Here is a 7992-nt window from a genome sequence, read left to right on the forward strand (position 1 = left end):
ACTGTAATTAGTGTTCTTGTCATGGCCCTCCCTAGTGTACATTTTAATGACAAAAAACATTATTACAAATGGACACTAAATGTGCCATTAAAATATTTCTGCCCTACATTCAAATATGCTCAATGAAACGTACCAGACTCAATTGACTATTGGAATGAGAAAGAAAGGAGAAATATAGGGAGCTAGCCAAAAAACCTAAGTCACTTTTTGTAAATTGCTTAAAACCATTAAATAAATTAAGCTGCTTTGGGTGTATGCACACATTTCATGGAGTTCCAATTTAGCAATTACTGTTCCTGCAGCAAAATCAATAAAATATGCATCCACAATCATACGGAGAAAACACATCAAGGGACTTCAAGTTTGAGTCTTGATTCAGAAAATATTTTTAAATAAGGTAAATGAATTAAAATATATCAGGTTCAGCACTGGACTGTGGTTGGTAGAAATATTATTTTTGATACTTTTAGTTTTGAATCGGCTGTAGTACATGGTTCAAAGAGCAAAATGTATTCGAAGTCTGTCAGGGTATTGTGAAAGTGATGAAGACCATGCATAAGGATAGGGCTTGGGCTAGTCTCTCATTTTGAAACAAATCTATGAGATTTCTTATGATGACCTATGTAGGCACACGATGTGACAATGCTGCATCACCCACATTATAGAGTGATTTTTAATTTACAAAGGGCTTCAGCCTTCCTCCATTTAACATACTTTTATTAAGCACCTACTGTATACTTGACAGACAATGGAAATGAGTGTTGTTTCTTTCTCTCTTTAACATATAAAGTACTCTTCAAAGTTTGCTCACATATACTTTTTAAGAGAATTTTGAAAGATTTAGTATCCCCTTTTAGATTGAAAGTATAAATAGAGTAGTTGAATGGATGGATTTTCACCATATTGTAAATATTGACCTTTTAAATAAAATATTGTAAATATTGAACTTTTAAATAAAATTGTTACATCACCTTTTAAAATGCATTCAATGGAATCTAAATACTGATTGGATATCAACCATCACCTATTTAAAGATACACAAACAAACTCTCCTTTAACAGACTGAACGTTTACATCATTTATTTATTTTTCTTTTGAAGTCATTTTCCATACCACTTTCCCCAGTGAATTTTATTTTTATGTAATACATTTTATGCATGAAGGTGTTATGGACCATTATATCATGATTCTCTGCTACAAAATATGTATATACAGTGATATTTTAATTAAATTTTTTCTTCTAGCCATCAAGCTATAAATTTTAAAATACTGACTGAATTATTTTTATGACTATTAATAGTACCAATTGGTCAAAATAACATAAACACATTATATATTTTGATAAATAATTTAAAAAGACAAATTTTTATTGAAACTGCATCTCCTATAAGATGGCTGGGCCTATATATATATTTTTAGTTCAATTAAATTTTATTTCAATTGAATTGTGGATACCCCTGTATTGCTAGAATGAGACAAGGGTTCAGTATAATTTCTATTCCTAGTTTTAATTTTCATAAATAAAAACACTAAAATTTTCTTTAGTAAATAAGATGAGAAGGAAAAAAGTTTTGTTATAGCAAGATTTCTCAATCGTCTAAAATCCTGATGTATACCCAACCTAATAATCAAAAATTACTTTTAATGATCCATTAACTGTCAGTTCAATTAAATCTTTCTTGAATGTTGCTGAGAGAGAAGTATTGGAAATTTAGTGACAGGCACAAATGGTTTCCAGTTCTGTTTGGCATCCTTGAGGTCTTTATGCCCTTGGGCCATGCACTTTTGGTAAGATTAGAAAAGAAAGAAACACGTAATTTTTTTTTTTTTTTTTTTTGTAAGAAGGGAGAAATAAAAGAGAAAGTGAGAAATAAGAGTTTGTTCCTTTTCAATGAGCTTTCTCTCAGGTAACGTTAGTTTTAGGAAAAACTATACATAAAAGTTGAGGATCTGGAAGTTGACTTACTTAAAACCTCCCTTGACATATCTTTTGGAAAGTCCTTGTATATTACTGGAGGCACCCGTATTCCAGACCACTGGTGTATTTGACCTCCTGTAGAAAGAACAAGTTCAAAACCAGGTCACCAGATAGGTGCAAAGCCAAAGGCAAGGAATAACAGCATAGAAGGAGTAGTCACAAAACCAGGCAAGATGAGAGTGAGGAGGAGGGGACACGCCAGCCAGGGAGAAATACCTGAAGGCCTTTCACACTGAGAGAGTTGTGGACTTTTTATGTGGTCCTGTACAGGCTTCCTGAAGTGGACCAGGTTCATTGAAAATGGCCAGAAAAACACAAGATCACCATAAGGTGCAATTTATCAAGTCTTCTTAGTATATTACATCACTATCATTTATTTATATGCCTACTGTATATGTCAAGATCTAAGATGGCCAAGAATAAGATGATATCCTGGTCAAGACCACAGGCTTTACAGGCAGAGCGCTTTACTTATTTGTTTGTTTTTTTATTTTGAGATGGACTTTAACTGTTGTTGCCCAGGCTGGAGTGCAATGGCGCCATCTCGGCTCACTGCAACCTCTGCCTCCTGGGTTTAAGGAATTCTCCTGCCTCAGCCTCCCGAGTAGCTGGGATTACAGTTGCCTGCCACCATGCCTGGCTAATTTTTCGTAGAGATGGGGCTTCACCATGTTGGCCAGGCTGGTCTCGAACTCCCAGCCTCAGGTGATCCACCCACCTCAGCCTCCCGAAGTGCTGAGATTACAAGTGTGAGACACTGCACCCGCCCTCCTTACTTTGAATCCCAATTGCAACTAGTTCATAAACTCAGGCAAGTTTCTTAACTGTTTTAACTATCACCTTGTCATGTCTTCTAATAATTGTACCTAGCCCAGGTGGTTATAGTAAGAATTAAATACAATAATCTAAGTAAAGCTATGAACACAATGCCAGGTCATTCAACATTTATTCAACCAAAAATACTAAGTCAGCGCTATACAAACTAATGGAAGGATACAGCTATGCAAATATAGAAGAACACTAAAGTGTTACATGACAGATGTATGAGGTAGGTATTATTTTCATGCGCGTCCGTGTGAAGAGACCACCAAACAGGCTTTGTGTGAGCAACATGGCTGTTTATTTCACCTGGGGTCAGGCGGGCTGAGTCCAAAAAGAGAGTCAGCAAAGGGAGATAAGGGTGGGGCCGTTTTATAGGATTTGGGTAGGTAAAGGAAAATTACAGTCAAAGGGGGTTTGTTCTCTGGTGGGTAGGAGTGGGGGTCGCAAGGTGCTCAGTGGGGGTGCTTTTTGAGCCAGGATGAGCCAGGAAAAGGACTTTCACAAGGTAATGTCATCAGTTAAGGCAAGGACCGGCCATTTACACTTCTTTTGTGGTGGAATGTCATCAGTTAAGGTGGGGCAGGGCATATTCACTTTTGTGATTCTTCAGTTACTTCAGGCCATCTGGGCCTATACGTGCAAGTCACAGGGGGTGCGATGGCTTGGCTTGGGCTCAGAGGCCTGACATTCCTGCCTTCTTATATTAATAAGAAAAATAAAACAAAATAGTGTTGAAATGTTGGGGCGGCAAAAATTTTTGGGGGGTGATATGGAGAGAGAATGGGCGATGTTTCTCAGGGCTGCTTCAAGCGGGATTAGGGTCGGCGTGGGAACCTAGAGTGGGAGAGATTAAGATTTTAGTTTCCTGACTCGGGACATGTTGAGTAAAGCTAATTTGCCAGTCCTGGGTGGGGGCAAATCCTTGAACTTGATGTGTAGGGAAGGGAGGGGGCCTGAATAATCCCTGAGGAATAGTAGAATAGCAGATGGAACACCGAGAAATTATTTCCTTGAGGATAGATTTCCATGATGGAAAGGAAATGAGAGGTTCTGAAAGGCGGGCTAGTGGCTTGTACTATAGCATAGCCTGCCTTTGCTGGTGTGTGGCGATTAGGCCTGGTGGAACCGCCATCAATAAATCAAGCGTGATCAGGGTGAGGAACAGGAAAGAAGGAAATATGGGGAAATGGGGTGAATGCAGGTGGATCAGAGAGATACAGTCATGGGGGTCAGGTGTGGTATCAGGAATAATGTGGGAGGCCAGATTGAAGTCTGGGCCAGGAGCAACGGTAATTGTGGGAGACTCAACAAAGAGTGAGTACAGCTGAAGGAACCAGGAAGCAGAAAGTATATGTGTCAGGTGTGAGGAAGAAAATAGATTTTGGAAGTTATAAGAACTGTAGAGAGTGAGTTGAGCATAGTTTGTGATTATGAGGGCCTCTAAAAATATTAAAGCAGTGGCAGCCGCTGCATGCAGACATGAGGGCTAGGCTAAAACAGTAAGGTCAAGTTGTTTGGACAGAAAGGCTACAGGGTGTGGTCCTGGCTCTTGTGGAAGAATTCTGACCACGCTAACCATGCCTAGGAAGGAAAGGAGTTGTTTTGTAGAAGGTGCTGGGGTTTGAGAGATCAGTCGGACGCGATTGGCAGGGAGAGCACGTTTGTTTTTATGAGAATTATGCCGAGATAGGTAACAGATGAGGAAGAAATTTGGGCTTGATTGAAGTAATGGGGGCTGTCTGTGAAGCTTTGCGGCAGTACAGCCTAGGTAATTTGCTGAGCTTGATGGGTGTCAGGGTCAGTCCAAGTGAAAGTGAAGAGAGGCTGGGATTAAGGGTGCAAAGGAATAGTAAAGAAAGCATGTTTGAGATCTAGAACAGAATAATGGGTTATAGAGGCAGGTATTGAGGATAGGAGAGTATATGGGTTTGGCACCACGGGGTGGATAGGCAAAACAATTTGGTTGATAAGGCGCAGATCCTGAACTAACTTGTAAGGCTTGTCTGGTTTTAGGACAGGTAAAATGGGGGAATTGTAAGGAGAGTTTATAGGCTTTAAAAGGCCATACTGTAGCAGGCAAGTGATAACAGGCTTTAATCTTTTTAAAGCGTGCTGCGGGATGGGATATTGGTATTGAGTGGGGTAAGGGTGATTAGGTTTTAATCAGATGGTAAGGGGTGCATGATTGGTCGCCAAGGAGGGAGTAGAGGTATCTTATACTTGTGGGTTAAGGTGGGGGGATACAAGAGGAGGATGCAAAGGAGGCTTTGGATTGGGAATAAGGGTGGCAATGAGATACAGCTGTAGTCCAGGATAGTCAGGGAAGCAGATAATTTAGTTAAAGTGTCTCAGCCTAATAAGGGAACTGGGCAGGTGGGGATAACTAAAAAGGAGTGCTTAAAAGAGTATTGTCTAAGTTGGCACCAGAGTTGGGGAGTTTTAAGAGGTTTAGAAGCCTGGCCATCAACACCCAAAACAGTTATGGAGGCAAGGGAAACAGGCCCTTGAAAAGAAGGTAATGTGGAGTGGGTAGCCTCCGTATTGATTAAGAAGGGGACGGGCTTACCTTCCACTGTGAGAGTTACCCAAAGCTCAGCGTCCGTGATGGTCTGGGGGCTTCCGAGGCTATCGGGCAGTGTCAGTCTTCAGCCGCTAAGCCGAGAAGATCTGGGAAGGAGTCAGTCAGAGAGCCTTGGGCCAGAGTTCCAGGGCCTCTGGGAGTGGCTGCCAGGTGAGTTGAACAGTCCGATTTTCAGTGGGGTCACGCACAGATGGGACGCGGCTTAGGAGGAATCCTGGGCTGCAGGCATTCCTTGGCCCAGTGGCCAGATTTCTGGCACGTGTAGCAAGCTCCTGTGGGAGGAGGTTGTGGAGGAACGCCTGGCCGCTGCGGTTCAGGTGTTTGGAAGTTCTTGTGTGCTGGAGATGTGGCTGGGGTTTGTCTCACAGTGGAGGCAAGGAATTGCAACTTTTTTCTATTATTGTACACCTTGAAGGCGAGGTTAATTAAATCCTGTTGTGGGGCTTGAGGGCCGGAATTTAATTTTTGGAGTTTTATTTAATGTCGGGAGCAGATTGGGTAATAAAATGTATTTTGAGGATGAGACGGCCTTTTGACTTTTTAGGGTCTAGGGCTGTAAAGTGTCTCAGGGTTGCTGCCAAACAAGTCATGAACTGGGCTGGATTTTTATATTTGATGAAAAAGAGCCTAAACACTATCTGATTTGGGATAAAGAAAAAGGAGCATTAACCTTGACTATGCCTTTGGCTCCCGCCACCTTTTTAAGAGTAAATTGCTGGGCAGGTGGGGGAGGGCTAGTCACGGAACGAAACTGTAAGCAGGACCAGGTGTGAGGAGGGGAGGTGATAAAAAGATTATAGGGTGGAGGAGTGGAGGCTGAGGAAGAATTGGGACCTAGCTCGGCCTGGTGAGGAGCAGGCTGGGGAGGAAGGGAGAGGTCAGATGGGTCTGTAGAAAGGGAAGATTAGAAAGACTCAGCGACGCTTGGGGTTGGTACTGAGGGGACAGGCGGGAGGGAAAGAAGGAAGATTTGGGACGAGTTGCACTGGGCACAGAGACTAGGACAGGACTGATGTGTAAAAGAATGCCTGGACGTCAGGCACCTCAGGCCCTTTGCCTATTTTACGACAAGAATTATTTAGATCTTGCAGGATGGAAAAATTCAAAGTGCCATTTTCTGGCTATTTGGAACTACTGTCGAGTTTGTATTGGGGTCAAGCGGCATTGCAGAAGAAAATAAGACATTTAGGTTTTAGGTCAGGTGTGAGTTGAAGAGGTTTTAAGTTTTTGAGAACAGAGGCTAAGGGAGAAGAAGGAGGAATGGAAGGTGGAACCTTACCCATAGTGAAGGAGGCAAGCCCAGAGAAAAGAGTAGAGACACAGAGAAAGGGTGGGGGGTTCTTGCCCTCCAGAAAAGCAGAGAAGGGGTTGGGGCACGGAAATAAGGGATTGGGGCACAGAGATAAGAGGTCAGGGTGTGGAAATAAGGGATTGGAGCACAGAGATAAGAGGTTGGGGTGTGGAAATAAGCGATTGGGGGGTTCTTGCCCCCTAGGAAAGTGGGACTTGCCACTAAGGGTGAAGGAGAAGGGGTTGAGGGGTACTTGCCCCTGCCCCAGGAAAGCGGGACTTGCCACTAAGGGTGAGGGAGAAGGGGTTGAGGGGTACTTGCCCCTGCCCCAGGAAAGCGGGACTTGCCACTAAGGGTGAAGGACTAAGGCAGGCATCCCTGCGTGGTCTGACACCCTTGAAACGTGAGTGTATAATCAGAGAGGCGTCCCTGCAATGATTAAACACCAAGGGAAGGCTGCCTTCCCAGTCCGTGACCGGCGCCGGAGTTTTGGGTTCACGGATAAAACATGTCTCTTTTGTCTCTATCAGAAAATGAAAGGAATTGAAATGAAGAGAAGGGAGAGATTGAAGTGTGGCACCAAGATTGAAAGGAGAAAGAGGTTGAGGGATAGTGAGGGAGGTTGGAGAAGAGTAAAAAGAGGCCGCTTACTGGATTTGAAATTGGTGAGATGTTTCTTGGGCTGGTCAGTCTGAGGACCTGAGGTCGTAGGTGGATGTTTCTCACGGAGCAAAGAGCAGGAGGACAGGGGATTGATCTCCCAAGGGAGGTCCCCCGATCCGAGTCATGGAACCAAATTTCATGTGCATCCGTGTGAAGAGACCACCAAACAGGCTTTGTGTGAGCAACGTGGCTGTTTATTTCACCTGGGTGCAGGCGGGCTGAGTCCAAAACGAGAGTCAGCGAAGGGAGATAAGGGTGGGGCCGTTTTATAGGATTTGGGTAGGTAAAGGAAAATTACAGTCAAAGGTGGTTTGTTCTCTGGCGGGTAGGAGTGGGGGTCGCAAGGTGCTCAGTGGGCAGGAGTGGGGGTCGCAAGGTGCTCAGTGGGGGTGCTTTTTGAGCCAGGATGAGCCAGGAAAAGGGCTTTCACAAGGTAATGTCATCAGTTAAGGCAAGGACTGGCCATTTACACTTCTTTTGTGGTGGAATGTCATCAGTTAAGGTGGGGCGGGGCATATTCACTTCTTTTGTGATTCTTCAGTTACTTTAGGCCATCTGGGCCTATGCGTGCAAGTCACAGGGGATGCGATGGCTTGGCTTGGGCTCAGAGGCCTGACAATTATTAATCCCATTTTACAGGTGGGGAAGAGGAGGTTA

The 7992-nt window shown here is 43.4% G+C and overlaps 1 long non-coding RNA gene across 1 annotated transcript; it reads right to left on the bottom strand.

The window, feature by feature from the left end:
* Positions 1-3075: 3075 nt before the first annotated feature.
* LOC134758337 (uncharacterized) lies at positions 3076-7560 on the bottom strand. The gene is made up of 2 exons (XR_010133408.1): positions 5367-7560; positions 3076-3634 (listed from the first exon to the last, which is right to left on the bottom strand). It is a non-coding gene; the product is annotated as an uncharacterized lncRNA (long non-coding RNA).
* Positions 7561-7992: the final 432 nt, after the last annotated feature.

The sequence above is a fragment of the Gorilla gorilla genome, chromosome 3, assembly GCF_029281585.2.
Source record: "Gorilla gorilla gorilla isolate KB3781 chromosome 3, NHGRI_mGorGor1-v2.1_pri, whole genome shotgun sequence".
In the NCBI taxonomy this organism is placed as follows: Eukaryota; Metazoa; Chordata; class Mammalia; order Primates; family Hominidae; genus Gorilla; species Gorilla gorilla.